Raw genomic sequence first — 16,703 nt, 5'->3', positions numbered from 1 at the left:
AAAAGACAACAAAGTTTACTCAACTGCAAATGTGCAAACAAGTGTGTCTAATTATTCTTCACTTAAGAAAATAATATCACTAAACTGAACCACACTTAAACTGCTTTTTTCCCAGCCAGTGGTTATATATTGATGCGCCATTTGCACCAACATGAGTAAGTCACCTGGCACACTTGAGAGGTGATTTGTGATGCAATTGCACATCGTCTGTGCAGCGATGCACGTAGGCCTACTACTGCCTACTACTGTACCAGTGCAGTACCAGTACCAGTTAGAGTGACTGAACTAGAGGTGCTAGTAATCTTTTAAGTCTAACTGTAAATTCCGTACTGTGCTTCTTATTTTTCTTGGCATGGACCAATTGAGCAAAATTTGTATATGCACATGTGAATGTGTTTGTGTGTGGGTGTTTAATATTCAATAGATCAGTAGATGAGAAAATTCCCCCAGGGCTCATTGGCTCATGCTGACCACATGACCAGCCAACCAGGAAGTGTTGACAGTTAATCCCATACCGGCTCATCATCTGGCTAATTATCCTCGAGTCCTCTGATTGATGCACATATCTGTGTGTGGGTGTGTATGCATGTGTGTTTGTGCCTGTCTTTCATTTATTTGTAAAAGCCTCGGAGCTGTTTTTCTTTCACAGCTTGCCTTGAAAAATGGTGCCTTGATAAAAACATATCTGCGAATAAACCTGTGAAAATAAGGAATAATTTTTCGGAAAATTCTTTAAGCTGAAAAATTGCCTGATAATTGGCTGAAAAAAATTCTTAATTGTACAGTTATAGTAATAAATAGCTGTAAAATCGAAATTAATAATGGTTGTTGACATCTTGTATTTAATAGAGAATAAGTTAAAACTTTAAAAACAGCAAAACAACAACAAAAACCCCGTAAATAATGAACTCTCGTTTGCAATCGTTGTGCAACGAGCTGACACCTGCTATGCAGAATCTATTAACAGGACCTCAAACTGTCACTGATGTGTCAAATTAAGTGTCAGCTTTATTTAACAAGTAAAAATAAATCAAGTCCAAAATAAATTGCTTTCCCCAGTATCCCGGTTCCCTGCTACAAGTCCGCTGTTATTTTTCTGAATAACTGTCAGATGCGTGTCAGGTCAAACACAAGAAAAAAAATAACAGACTAGATTGATAGCAGCAGACAGAGTGACAGCTCAGGAATGATCAGTGTGTATGCAAGCATGATATTGTGTGGTTTGTTTGGTGACAAATAAGTGACCCCACTATCAAATTCAAACAAAGCACCTTTAAAAATACAGAATTTTTGCAACTTTTCTCTCTGTTTATTTAGTTTTTATTTACATAGTGACTTCAGATGAGTTTGTTGGAGCACCCCTTCAAATTAACTGAAAAATCATATTGATATCTTGCAAAGCTGTGGAGCTTCATGAAGTAGGTTCTTACCTTACTAAAACTTTCTCTCCATCTATTCGGATATGTTGAGAGCTGATTGTTACTCTCCTTCTTAGCCATTAGCTAGTGGTAGAAAGAAACAATATATTTGACAAATTCCAGTCTGCACTGAAACAGCATTATTAAATTACGAATGGCACTGGTCTCATATTGCTGTCATCATACTTCATACAGACACTTAGAAATTCATATAAACCCATGTATGTATGTCCTCCTCTGCACCCCTTGTATGTGGAGTCCCCCAGGGATCTATCCTCGGACCAGTTCTGTTCTCAATATATAAGTTATACCTGAGCCACCTGCTTGATAGTTTCAAAGGCATATTATTGCTATGCTAATGATACACGGCTGTAATTTTCAGTTGAGCCTAATAACCTCAACAGCCTTCCCTACCTTAATGAATGTGCTCTCTGCCATTACTAACTGGACATCTTTAATTGCCCTTCATTTTAATTCTGGCAAAACTGAAGCTCTTCCTTTGACCCAGACAATTTCTAAGGAGGTCAGTCAGTACTTTTACCCCCTCATGTGCATTGGAAGTCACCGGCTAAGACCATATGTCTCTTGGCCGATATTTGAAATTTGAACCTGAAATTTAAAAACTCATCAAGTATTGTTTCTTTATTTTAAGAAACTTTGCAACTTTGGTTATTTTAATGTATTTTTCAGTCATCCCTTGACCATTTTCAGTTAGTCCAGAATGGACAGACTGCTAACAAAAATTTGCCAGTGTACACATATTACACCTCTTCCTGGTGTGCTTTAATGGCTTTCTGTAATAAAATCCATTTTAAAGTTGTATTCATAACATATAAAGCCCTATGTGGATAGGCCTGGGATACGAATCAGGGCTACTGAAACCTTATAACAGCAGTTGACCTCCCAGAAGAGCTCATCAAGGTCTTTTAATTGTTCCATGATCTTATTTTAAAACCAGAAGTTCTTCCGTGTTTGAGGTTGCAGCACCTAAACTTTGGAACAACCTCTTAGACTTGTAGGTCGGCTAAATGTGTGGTTTGCTTTAAATGACAGCTGAAAACGTTTTATTTTAAATGCTTGCTTTTGTTGAAATGTGAAGCACTTTGTTCTTGAAAAGAAGTGCTTTATAAATAAAGTTATAATTAGTAGTAGTAGTATTTAACCAATGAAGCCCAGCTATCAGGGACAGACAGCATAGGGAAAATCAGCTCAGTGTTAGAGAAGCTGAAGCAGTTGGATGGATGAGCTGGTACTGAAAATATGTTACATGGTTATAAGGCCACACATTGGTAGAAACAGTACAAAACAGACGAGAAATGCATCAGAAAAGAACACGCTCCTTGCTTACTTGTTCAGGATTTTAAATCCACATTGTTTGCAGGAAAGTCTGGACACAGAAATCCTCTGAACAGTGTTTACAAAAGCTGCTCCATATGCTAACCACCTTCATCATGAAGTTAACAGATGTGAAACAATCCTGTAGAGTTGCACTCAAAAGTGTACCAAACTGTTACTCTCACACATTTTCCTGAAAACAAAATTCTCTCACTATTGATTTTTAGTAATTTTTTATTGGGAATAATTTTTTCTGTTTAAAATAATACTATTTCTTAAAATAAAACCCAAACCGTTCTTGAAGATTAGGAGCGCCAGTCTATTTAAAAATTAGATCAACTTCACAATTTATTGAATTTATATAATACTGCATGGCCGTACCTTCTATGACTCACATTCGTTTGCTGTTTTCTTAAGTTTTCCGATATCTCAAATGGCTGACGGTGCGAGACACAGAGAGAAAGCGAGAGAAGCAGAAAACGCAGCGCTGAAACAGACAGTGATAATGACTCCCCAGGGCAAGCATGCCTTTTGGCCAGACCGTTTCCTATGTCTAGAATACATGACTCAAGAGTCACGTTAGAATAGTGAACAGCATACTTGAGTTTGTGTGTGTATGTGTGTGCGAACGCATATGCACTGTTCCCTTGGGGTTTGTAGAGATGCTGTTAATCCATGAGTCAAGTGTTTGAGTAGGCTACTGTGATTCATTGGCTAACATGAGAGTGTAGTGTGTGTGTATGTGTGTGTGTTTGTGTGAGTGTGTTGAATGTGTCACACAGAGGTCAGAGCATAGGGTTAAAATAAATCAATGTGACATGTCCTCACTCAACGGGGGGATATTTGCCTGTTTAAGAGTCTGAATATGTCTCTAAAGATGTTTGTATTTATATCTAATGGTGTGCTGTGAATGTGTATATGACTGTCTGTGATTATGCAATCTTATTAATGTGGGCTGTTATGACTGAAAACCCCAAAGTGTGTTTACCATTTCTTTTCTTATAGTGACTAAAGTGAGCGCCAAGACAAACAGAATAAGTTCAGCGGTCTGCTTAGATTTTGCTCTTCTGATATTGACTTTTTGAAATTTGACTTGGTTCATTAATATTTATATTTCTTTACTTTTAACCAGAACTCATTATAATACGGAACACACTGTGTGACGATTAGGAGTCAAATTCTTTAAGACTGAGATTTTGGGTCTTTTGTAGATGTTGAATAAAAAGTGTTTTTTCCCTCTCGCTCTCTATTGCCGTGCTCACAGGTTGTTTCTCATGCTGTGTCTCTTTAGTCAGAGTAGCTGTACTGGCTGCCCTACTGGAATCACAGCTAGTACCTCCAGAACTGAAACGAGGCACAAAAGAGATTTCCACCAAGTAAACAGCTGAAAGGCGACAATTACTCCACAGTAATAAATGTAAAGCAGTACTTTAAGCAGTCGATGATGAAATCTTTAGTAACTAAGTAAATAAATAAATGAAAGCTCATTACTTTATCGAGTCATTGGAAAGCTTTACTCCTTTGTTGGACATTGATAAGTAAAAATGGAAACATAAACCGGGACAAATACACAATTTCATTAAACATTTCCCCAAAACAAACCTCTCAGCCGCTGTAATTAATCATTGTATTGCTGTGTTAGACACAGGAGACTTGTCTTTGTAATGTCACCATTAAATAAAACCCGAGTATGTACTTCTTTTTCTCTCTGTCACTGCCTCTTCCTTTCTCCTCACACTCTGTCATTGTTTCTCTGCACTGTGCTTCCAATGCTTTCCCTCCTTTGTAAGCCAAATGTCGACAGCAGCCATTAAAAGAACATTGGAAAACGTCTGTGAAGTATAGGGGAGGGGAAAAAATAGTCTTGACCCCACTTTTTTTCTCCTCGGTCTTCTCAAACTTTCCCTCACTGCTTTTCTCTCTAAGGGTCAGTGACAATAAAGGTGATTCATTCGTGTATGAAGGTGTATATACACCTCTCTCTAGCGTAGTGCACGGTTTGTGATTGTGCATGTAGCTGACAGTGTGGGTCTTTTCTCGCCTTTTCCTCCGTGTCTCCACGTATTGCCTGTGCTGGGTAGGTGTAGGCAAACAATGGTCTCACTGTGCCTCGTGTGAAAAACGTGAACAAAAGGAATAAGACATACATGAGGAATGAAGGAGAAGGAATGAGATAGGTTTATATGTGCTGTATTTTTTCCCCTTTGCGGCAGCTTCCCTTTTCACATTGGGCAAAGCCTTTCAGCGTGGTTTTGTAAATCAAAAGCCGTCTGAATCATCGAAGAAAGAAAAAAGAGAAGACGCACAGTCAGGCATTTTTTTTAATTATTATCTTTGCATGTAAAGACAATGGATGTTGACTGTGACAAACTCTGTTGGCATGATGTTTGAAGTTTTAGCACATTTTAGCTGCAATGACTTGTGCAACTTCTTAGTAATCCAGATGCAGACACGCATTTGTAAAGTTGCTGTTTTGGACTGACCTCGGTCAACAGCGGCCATCCCCGAGCTATGACACTAAAGGATTATGTCTGAATTAGCTAAGTAGCCGGCATGAAACAGAAGTGGATGCAGAATGTGCTGCTTGCACCCACATCACAGCCCGAAGGCGACATTTGTCCCTTTTGTGTTCTCACAGATACTGTGTCATTGTTAGTTCTTGCCATGTTGGTGTCATTCGCCATGGTGTTTAGCCTCCTGACAGAAAACAAGGTGGCGTCACAGCAGAAAACTGTGTCACCTCATTGCTTTAAACTAAGTCAAAGCAACATCTCTTAATTGTTTTAGATTTGAATCATTTTAGGTTCACACAGTTTTTGCCCCGCTTGATTGGATAGTTAACTGTGACATCTGTGTTATAGATATGACAAACAATGCAACTTCACCCCCATGTGTCATCATTGCACCATGTAAATTAACATTTAAAGTCTTGCCTGAGGAGGTCCACTCAAGGACACCACAAAAATACAACAGTTGACTGTTGCCAAAACCAAACTATAACCACTGGACCCCTCTGTAACCCTGCACGCTATTCGAGCCAGATGTGATACATTTTTTTCCACATATATGCTGGGATGTGAAAGCGGGTCAAGGGAGGTTTAAAAAGAGATTTTCTCTTACTGTAAAAATCCACTCCTACTCTCCCATACAAATCAATCCCTTCACTGTGCTGTGGCAGACATAAAGCTTTGGACTGTAAAGTTTTTTTTTCCTCCTCCTTTCTTTTTTTTGTTGTAAACTCTGGCTCCTTGAAGTGACATATTCAACAAGGAGAGATTTGATAAGACAAAGTATAGATGAGATGAAACGGGACAGAGCAGGAGGAAGGAGGGAGACGAAGAGAGAAAAACAGCTAACAGAAATAAACAGGGTTTGTGTTTGAGTCCAACTGTCGTTTGAATTTTACACAAACTTTTGAGATGCTGCAAATATTTAACCCTGTTATTATTATTTCACCCCAAAATGTGCAATACATTACTTAGACTACAAAGTGTGATTATATGGAAACTGCAGATTACTGAGTGAGAGCCAAAGAGGTGAGCGCACAGAAAGCTAAAAGGTACAAAGACAGAGAGTCAGTGTATTAAAGTTCACTTTGGGGATCTTATTTCGGCTACCGGGTCTTTGTGGTCTGTTAAAAGCTTAAAAACAGAGCGGTGCTGAAAACAGACACCCAGCGTTTAGCTCACACCACGAAACCTGAGGCTTAATTGCCTTTCAATTAGAGGAACTAATAGGTGTGCATGTGTGTGTCTGTGTGTGGTGAGGCAATTACAAAGAAAGAGCTCCAAAGCTTTCTCAGCATTCACGAAAATAGGTATTAATGAGAGGCTAACAACTCTCTCACACACACACACACACACACAAAGGACGCAGTCTTCGCTTTGAGTGTGTGTCTGTGCATGTGTATGTGTAGGCTGCTGATTTCTATTAAGCCGTTAGTGAGATTCAAGTGCTAATTACCACCCACAAGAGCCCACGTTTGCCATTTTCACACATGTGCACACGCACACACACTTGCTTTATGTACAGATCTTTAAAATCTAACCACATTTCAACATCATTAATATCAAATTACTTGGAAAAGAATGAAGTAATGACTGTCCCGGCCCTATGAGATCTACAACGTGGATTTCTAAATTATATGCATTAGCTAATTGAATCATTATGTAATGGTGTTATGGTGCAGTTTATGTGATGCTTTCTTAACGCTTCTGCTTCATGAGACATTTAGCTTTAACAGAAAAGTCTGGGAAGAGAATGAAAGACATCAATCAAAGAGCAACAATTTGGATTTGATCTTGTGTGGCTTTTAACGAGCGAGTGGCACACAACACAAAGACCGAGCGTAAGACGCATGGAATGCTGCACAGACCACAATCCCCGACGCTGATAATTCCACAGTTAGAGGTGCGTGACACAGCGGAAAAACAAACATCAATGCACCGCTAGTAGATTTGGTAAGGATAAACATTAGTCTCAACCAAATCCTGTCACCTGGTATCCATCTCTCTGAAGCTAATGTGCTTCTTGTCATGGAGCTTTGATAGGTTTTTGATGGAGAGAACAGTCTGCAGAGGTTCAATTTCCACAGTGAAGCAGATCTGTTTCCTCTTGGAAGACAAAAACATCTTCCGCAAGGACACTGATGCCATTGTTGGGAAAGAGCTGAGTCACTGTGAATGAATATGGGCTCATTTTGCTTTGAAGGAATTAAACAGTGTGGCTCTTGGGGAGCAGCTTGTAAGAAAAGGTCAATGATCTGAGGAAAAGATTAGTAATATGCGTTTTTCTTGTTCTTGTTTGCTCTGGTATTGCTCCAGGAAGCAAGAAGTTAGAATATACAATCACTTCTTTGTACCAGAGTGATTAAAAAAGCCTTGTAAACTTTCCACTTCTGCCATTTCTTGTTCTTGTCAGCTGTGCTTTGACTTGATCTTTATTTTTTGTGAACTCTTCCCACGATCCTTGTGTCTGCAGAGCCAGAAAGCCATGCAAACGACACCAGAGCAGGACCATAAATTCAGCCACAGGCAGAGAGAAACCTGTTACCAATCTTCATCATCATTTGAAGATACAGCAGCCAAAGTGTCCAATCATTGCTTTATGGCTCCCAATAACACTTCTGCACCGGATGTCAGTAACAGGTTTATAGGGGTACAGCTGAGTCATATCTTAGTTTAGACCAATTATAGAGAAACATATTTTTGATGTGCAGACTTCTGAACGGTAGGTTGTTGTTGTTTCATCCTGTCTGTGTCGGTTTAGCTTTAAAGCTGTAGAGAGCTCGTAATACTCGGAATATAGAAAGACATGGATCCACTTACTTTGTTGGCATACTCTGTGTTTTGACAGTTAGTAGTAGCACAGTTATCTTCGTTTAATGAATACAATTAACTGAACTTAGAGGAATACATTGGAAGCTACAACAAAGTCATGGTAGCATGTGTTAATTTCAAGAATGAAATGAACAAAGCTGAAAATGAAGAAGAAAAACAATGTGCTGACAGCTCTGACATTTATATATATTTTTTTTAATTTTTGCATTCAGCTAGCTAGCATCTAATTAAGTCTGATTCACATCCACAGCTAATTTATTCTGTCAAAAGAATTTTAGTTCATAAAGATAACACTCAGTTTACATGAAAACATTTTTGTTTTGATTAGCATCCTCGTTTACTCCTTATCGTGTTAATTTGAAAATGATTATAAATCATGCGCAATCACAACATGTTTTCTGTGATGAGCGGAAGGTTGCGTTTTACATCGCTTCGACGTCATGTTCTGTGCATTTAAACATACTCTGTTCTCTGCTGCTTTAAATCACTTGATTCATCCCTATCACGACAGCTGCCTTGTAGTTTCATAACCTGTGTTCATCAAGAGATAAACTGATTGCAACATACAACGAGAATTTCTCTCGCAAAGAGCTGATTGTGGTACCAATACAATTCTATTTTTTTTTTATTTAGTTAGAAACATTCTTGTACATTAAATACTGAATCCATAGTTTTTGGGCACAGTGTAACAACAGCTGCTGCTGCTGCTGTCGACATCTTGCTTTTATAAAACAAGACAACAAATTTATATAAGAAAAAAATCATAACGGCAACATAAACAAAGGCGATAATGGGGTAAATGTTTCAGCAGGGTGCATCACTCTGTTGTTCCTGATTTGGCCTTTAATTTCATAAGGAAATCCTTCAGGGTGAAAAGAAGTTAATGACTCAACCAATCAACTCTCTCTGCTCTTCCAAATGAGCAACCAGAATAGACAGTAAAACAACGGGCGAGCTGATGAGATGCAGTTAAGCTCAAGGCAAGACAATGCAGTTCCAATTAGCCTGCTGACCACCGTTTATTGGCTATTGGTTTGCATGGGAATGCCCTCTTCAGGCTTAAACTTTGTGTCCGAGTCCCTTTATTTCTGACATTGGGACTGTCTGTAAATACCTTGCAGTGACAACTGTGTTCCAATTGTCTTGGTAATCACTTAAACATAAATCCTCATGAATGTGGTTGAGAAATAAATTTTAATTAAACAACAATCAAATTCTTCCTCTCTATCTCGCCCTCTCCTTCTTTCACTCTGCTATTGTTTCTTATTGTTTTTCTTTCTATATTTTCCTCTGCTTCGGCTCACTACATCTGTCCCTTTTATTCCTTTCTCGTTTCAGTTTTCTGCCACAGTCCAGTAAGATCCATTGTGGCAAAATATAGCTTTGCAATCCAGCTCCAGAATGACACTGTAATTACTGCAGTAGACTTAAAAATGTACTCAGCCACAAAACATGAGCAGAGCCTCACAGGTTTGCTTCATTTTCATTTTTGTTTATCCAGTTTTTTCTTTTATCTCTCACTCGGGAAAATGGCTCCTCAGATGCAACCAGATATTTCTCTCACACGGCTATCGAACAGCCCCATTATTGTTTGCTATGTACACGCTCACATATGGTTTAAGGGATTGAAGTACTTCAAAAACAAGTCATTGAGGACATCTGTAGAGGTTTAGAGTTCACAGTCAGACACAATCTACATCACAAGAGATTCATGACACTGTCACTGTATCCTTTAATCAGAGAGCTAGGCAAAGATAAGACAGATGAGTGTGATGGCGGGGTGGGGGTGGGGTCATGTCAAGACTAACACAGAAAGAAAAAGGGACTAGTCAAGAAAAGATTCTACTCATTGTAAGAATAGAAATACAAAATTACACAGCTGCTGGAATAGAAATGGAAAAGGGAGTAAACTTTGAGGAATGCATTAAAAAAAAGCAAGCAAAACTGAAACTTTGTGCCTCTCACTCTATCTGACTCGGTTTCTTTGTGTGTGTGTGGTTTCTTTTCTCCTCCCCACTAAATGAGGAGGAGAAAGAGAGACAGGGCAGGAAACGGTGGCGTCTGGAATCGATTTGAGGCTAAAGGAAAAATAAAATACTTTGGATTCTTAAAGGCTTGAGGAGCAGGGACAGATGACCGCAAAGAAATGAAGAAAGGTAGGAGAGAGAGAAGAGGCCACATAACCACAAGTTTAAAAAGAAACCCAACATAAAATAAGGGGATACAAAGCTAGCATAAAGGATTTAGACCACTGCAAAAGATCTCTGAGCTCACCATAAGTATAGTGGAAGAAAAACTTGTGTTGTGTCTTTAAAGCACAACAACACAAAGAGTTATACAAGACATTTGGAGAACTGTGATTTACACTCATGTCTCCCAAAAAGTTGATTCTGTTCAGTGAAAGAAACGTTTGTCACTCTTCCAAGTGACTTCTTCAACAAATCTCCAACTTTGACAAGTTGGTGGTAGTGATAGAGTGCGAGCGAGTCGAAAAGAATGGGTATGTCCTAGGTTCTGTCACAGACTCCCGCAGCCGAGAAAGAAACATTAAAGGGTAAAATTGCTTCTGATATTAAGGAAACAGTAGAGGAAATATTTTATATGCACACACATGTTTAGGACACGGTATATAACTTGTGTGAAGGGAGTGAGGGTGAAGGTTGAATGGGAGAGACTGCGAGTAACCTGAGACATTGCTGCAGTGCCTTGAGATTCACTTTAAAACCCATTTCACACTACAGCTGTAAAACTGTTTATTTTCTATCCAATTTCAACAGCAGTGTGTAAGCATCCAGCTCTTTACTGTGACAGCTTCTGTGATCCACACACATGCTGAGGTTTGTTTTGTGACAGGAGGATACAAACCGAGCTGAACAGGTGACAATGCAAAATGGAAAATAATAAACAATAATGATGAAATTTAAGGTAATCTTAAAGATAACTGTGCGCACGTCTTTGCAATAACTACTCTGCAATATTACTTTGAGTAGCTACAATGCATGATTTCATAGTTTCTGTATATTTCTTTTGAATTTTTCAGTAAAGTAAAGTCAGTAAAGCTTGATCAATTTATCATCCAAAATTAGCTATTTGATGACCTCTTTAGATTGGTATTTATAACGGGTAATAAATCAAATTAAAAAATAAATAAAAGAGGAGACGGGAGAAACACCATTGAACCATGCAGTGAGTTTATTTCGTCGACTAGAGGGCACTCTTTGATGTTGATACATGCTTGGAATGACACAAACACAGCCATTGGCTGATCCGAGCAGAGCTGGTCAGATCATAACTAAGTAAATAAATTAATGCACATAATAATTTTAGGGAAAAACGTTTATGTTTTGTATGTTGAAAGAAACGAATACTGGTATCGGGCTTAAAAATACTTCACAAGTTAGGACAATCTGCTTTTTAGTAGTTTGGATAATCATTTATCATGAAAAACACAATCAATGAGTTCGACTGGTAAAACTTTATCATTTTTTGAATGTGTGTTTTTAGTGGTACTGCATTATAACTCAACCTTAATTTTATATGTATACAGCTGAAGCTGTAAATCGGTACACTGCAGAGGACTACCGGAGCCGGCATTAACGGATCAGCAGGAAGCTAATTTATCTTATTAACAATGCTCGTTAAAGCGACCACAGCAATGAGTGCCGTTGTGTGTTATTGGCCCCGTGCAACAGTTACACAGCTGCTAAACAGTCGCAAATGGAGAACAAAGAGGCAGGTGAAAAGAACTAATACCGGCTTCAAGTCCGCGAGAATCAAGTAGCATTATGAGGAAACAAATAATGCATAATGGTAAGAGAGAGAAATGAAGAGATCAAGTGAAATTGCCAAGCAGTAGGGAGGGAAAAAAAAGAGGAAGAAAGAGAGCAACTGAGAGGGATTTGTGTCCAGCTAGGTTAGCCATGTGTGCTAGTGCTTTGGCAAGCTCAACGAGTGTTCCAGCATGATGAATAGAGACTAAAGATATTAGAATATGAGACAGAAAGAGAGAGATATCAAAGGGAGCCTGAGAGGATAGAAGGTGGAAATCCTCTTTTTTTCCATTCTTCCCCAAAGAGAAATGAGAGAGTTAATCCTCGGGGGCTTACATTTGTTTTTTTTCCCCTCTCTATCTCTCTGTATTTCTGTATCTCTGCCTCCTGACATTTTCTTTGCTCCCTCCTGATTTTCACTTTGCCTCAATCTCATTCTCTGCTTGTAGTTCTCAGCTCTGTCTCTGTTAACAATCATCCATATTTGCATCTCTTCTTCCAATCTTCCATATTCTTCTGTTGTTGAATTCCTCATTTCCCTGGATCCCTGTCTTTCTCTCTCTCATCCTTCTCTCTTCCCCTCCATCTCTCTGATTCCGTCCGGGATTTATGGGTTTATGATGCACGGTTTTGCACACATTTATCTGCTCATTCTTTCTGTTTCTTCTCACTCTTTTTTTTTCCTTTTCTTTCTTTTTATTTATTTTTTTGCTCAGTTGTGTTTTGAGATGTGTGTTGATGCTTATAGGATATTTACATTCGATCTCTGCATGGTGTGCAGTGAAATGTAGTGACAGAACAAGAGAAAGAAACCGAGCAATGAAATGCAGAGCTGAACAGCTCAATGAAGAGCTGTGCAAGTTGAAACAGTTGTAACAGAGCAGTGAATACAAATTCAGGACACAATAAAACAGATAAATGCCAAAGCGGAGTAGAATGGAATTAAAATGAAAAGCCATCTAAGATCTGTATTTAAGGGATCGGGAAAAATCTATTTATCTGTCATTTAAAATCGAAATCATAAAACTATGCCTCTGTCCGTCTGCCCATCCCATTTGAGCCACACGTAATGGGCGATCAATGTTCTAAAAGCAATAATAAAAACAAAAAAACACGACATTTGGGTCATAAGGTATTGTTTTTTTCTCTCGTTCTCGCGACAATCCAGTGCAGGTGGCTTTGTGATGGAAGGCTTGGTTGATCAAGCCGAGCCTGTAATCTCATATTGAAGGATAACTCCATTTCTTGCATCCTTTGAGCACCTAAAAGCAATTTCCCTCTCTTCCGAAATGCCATTTTCTCCTGATATTAGATCCCTTAAGCTTCAAAATTAAACATTGTTACCTGATGCAATGTTCCCAAAGCTTTGATGATTGCATCATCACCTGTGTCACTATTTTATAAGCAATCATCAGTTGTCTGATTTTTCTCACAAAATCACACCGCAACAAAGAGGAACACCCCACTGCTCCTCAGTAAGAATTAGTAGGCACGCATCATTTGACCAACAAAGCTCTTTCTGTTTTTGTGTCTCAGCAAGCTCTCACACAGCCATTATTATTTCACAAGATTATAGACAAGCAGGATTCATATTATAAGGAACATTTAAGCTTATTTTTCTTTATCGCTGAAAATGCTTAGTGGCTGAAACTGCAGAAATCACATAACAAGTCTGCTGTGTCACTGGGAAAAATGTCATAAAATGAAATGAGCAATTATGCCATTTGCTGAATAAATCAATTCACACACTCGTTTCATCATTTGTCACTTAGAGTGTCATCTAAAGGGGATAAAAAGCCCTCTCACTCTGTTCTAAAGCTGAGAAAGTCTGTCTCCAGGACTTCTGATACATCTTCATCAAGCTTGTTTTCAGCAATTAAGCTGATAGTGTTATTCAGAACACTCACCAACAGTTTCCATAAAACTCAAACCAAGCAAATCCACTACCATTACTCAACTCAAACCTTCAGTATTTTACTATTTTAGTGTGCAATATGGAGCAGCTTGGATAAGGATATTTGATTTTGAACTTTTAGTTATTAGTACCAGTCAAAAGTAGATTTCAGGTGTTTACTCACTACTTACTTACATCTCAAACTGTCACTGTTGCAGCTCAGTAGATCTCGGGAATAATTTATTTGCACGCTAGCTGTTTGTGTTTTTCTGCAGGCTGGAATAGGGGTGTGCCTTTAAACTCTTCAGGTTTAGTATTTTATTGATGTGTGCTTTTCTATATCTGGTTCTCAATCAGTCAGACAGCTGGATAATCAATACTGGTAGAGGACATTAAAACTCTGCGTGTGTGTGTTTGTGTAAATCCGTGGAAAGAAATCTTCTCGTCCCGAATTCCTGCTTCTTATCTGTCCTCCCAGACCCCCATCAGTGTCACATTTTAAAGATATATGAGCCTGATAGTTAATGAGTTTTAACAGCATTTTGCAGCTCTACTTTACACTCCCGGGAATGGCTTATCAGTACTGGGTTACACCTACTGCTGACTCTATGCTCACTGTGTTAACATTTATATTTTTCTCTGTTAAGAGCACAATTTGTCTAACTTGTATGGCTTCTTTTAAAAGCAATATGTTAAGACTTCCCTTCAATCACACATTTGAGCTCTTTTGAGGAAAAAGGGAAATAATACATAATAATAATTGAATTAATCAGATGTCAGATGTACAGCTTCTGGTTGTTTTTGGGTGGTAGATCCTTGTATTTGTTGGGTGACATAATTCTCTTTGAATGATCATGAGCTCATGGCTTTTAAGATCATCCAGATCAAATGTCTATTATACCCAAATGCACAACTCCTATAGCAAAAATGCTGAGAAGTGCAATCATGAGCCCACTGGTGCACTTTGTGTATTGTAAACAGCAAATCAGATCATTACTTGATCAGAAAACTTTATAAATACATTGCGATGTAGATGTTTTGCAAAATTACGCTATTGTTTTGAAGGAATTCCCACTTCAATATTTCATTTTGGGATTGTTACACTGTCACTGGACCTCATCTGCAATGATGCTGTTGTAAGCATTATAGTTTGTTAGTTTCTGCTTTAAAAATATGCATTTGAGTCAAAGAATGCGCTTCGTGTAAACAAAGCCAAAGTATACATCAACAGCAGAGACTCTCATGAGAAATCCCAACTAATACTTGAAACTACAACGTGTCTCATTGAACCTAAAACAGTTGTGCTGACGATTGTGCAGCAGAAGTTTGCAGCTCTGCTGCCTGACAAGATTAATTCTCCCAAGCCTCAAGCCTTTGGATGAGGCAAAGCTCTGTGGCTGCACTGGCGGTAAGCTGAAATAGAGTGTAATTTAGAAACTATCTCCCCGTATCATAAAAAAGCAAAACGAGTGAAGAGGGAAAATGAATGCTAGTCCTAATGTCCTGCTTTCTCTCCGTGTGAAACTGGTATGGAATGAGAACAAAAAAAGCAACTGAAAAAAATAGCCCAGGGCAGCCACATGCGTGGACATATAGCCGTATAAAAACAGAATAAATTTGTTTTTTTCTTTTAGAAGGAATAGGCCGAGAGAGAGAGAGCGAGCGAGTAAAAGAGACCTGCGTGTGACCTGAGAATCTTTCAGATACACGATTTAGTGCAATTTCAGGTTTTTTTTATTTTATAATGCTGAGGCACACATTGTGAGAACCCTGTCAATAAATTGTCATAGTGACAGAAGAGGTCATCTGGATATGTGTCTTCTATTATAGAAAGTGTGCTCAGATGCTGATTTAGAGGTCAAAAAGTTAAACATCCAATCAGCGCACAGCATAGCTAAAACCTTTTGAAACCAAGGCTCATAATGAGTTACGAGCATAATCAATAGTTGTGACTGGAGACACCGTTCATTGGAAGCCACAAAGCAAATTTAAGCAGGTTGAGATGAAGGAAAAACTTTGTCCAGTTTTAAAACCCATACAGACCCTGTGGTCCAGTAATAACAGAACAATTGGTTTGTCAAATTCAACTTTTGAAATTTATCGTTTTCCTTAAAAACACTCCAAACAGGCCTTTTTCACCCTGAATATGTAAATGTTTTTAAGCCATCAGGCTTCTCAAATTGCTTGCCCTTCATCATCCATGGCATCTCAGTTCTTTTAGGCTTCATCAAATAATTCAAGCATTTGTTTTTATTGTTTTTGGGTCCTTCTGCATATTTCTCTTTTTCCCGTCTGCAGCCTGCAATTGAATGATTAGACTGTGCCATTCTGGAATCGGCTTGTCAGCCTGCTAGCCACAGATAAGCACATTCACGATCGATTAGATCTGCCTTTAATCTATTCAACTTTTTCCAGGCAAATAGAAAAATGCTTAGTATGGAAGATGTGAGGTGTGCGATACAGTGACTTTCAGAACATGTGCCCAAAGGGCAAATGCATTGTAAGCTACATTTTCAGGCATGAGATCACATTAAATATGAATTTTTACAAGTCCTCCTTAACAAGCTGCTGAAGGCAAATACAAGCTAAACATTTTTGAATAATTTTCTACTAATCATGAAGGATGGGGATCATTACTGAGAGAGATGGAGGCAAAACTGCAAAATGTCTAAATGAAAGAAAGAAAAGAAGATGGGAAGGGTGGAAAATTAATGGAAGAGCGCCAGTTAAATGTAATGCTAAACAGGCTAGTGGGGCTGATGTCTTAATGGCACTCTACAGGCCTTTTGTTTTAACACACAAACACACAGACGTACACAATAGAGAAATAAATGTCAGGACGCACCTTTAGCTCATCACTGTGTTGAATACAAAGGCTTTGTTTCCCGTTAAGTGACAGAGATCTGCCAAAGAAGAGAGAGAGAAAATTTACATTATTAAGATGTAA

The 16,703-nt window shown here is 38.5% G+C and overlaps 1 protein-coding gene across 2 annotated transcripts in view; it reads right to left on the bottom strand.

Moving 5' to 3' along the window:
- cdh11 (cadherin 11, type 2, OB-cadherin (osteoblast)) overlaps window positions 1–16,703 on the bottom strand; it is an 88,905-nt gene that overhangs the window by 33,533 nt on the left and 38,669 nt on the right. Inside the window, exon 2 of one of the 2 annotated variants that reach the window (XM_040053274.1) lies at window positions 16,602–16,659. The exons of the other annotated variant lie outside the window; for it this stretch is intronic. The gene's annotated coding sequence lies outside the window, so the exon portion shown is untranslated. The remainder of the gene's footprint in view (window positions 1–16,601; window positions 16,660–16,703) is intronic. 2 annotated transcript variants of the gene reach the window in all.

This window comes from Simochromis diagramma, unplaced genomic scaffold (genome assembly GCF_900408965.1).
Source record: "Simochromis diagramma unplaced genomic scaffold, fSimDia1.1 OVJJ01000596.1, whole genome shotgun sequence".
In the NCBI taxonomy this organism is placed as follows: domain Eukaryota; kingdom Metazoa; phylum Chordata; class Actinopteri; order Cichliformes; family Cichlidae; genus Simochromis; species Simochromis diagramma.
This window is presented reverse-complemented; position numbering and strand designations above follow the sequence as displayed.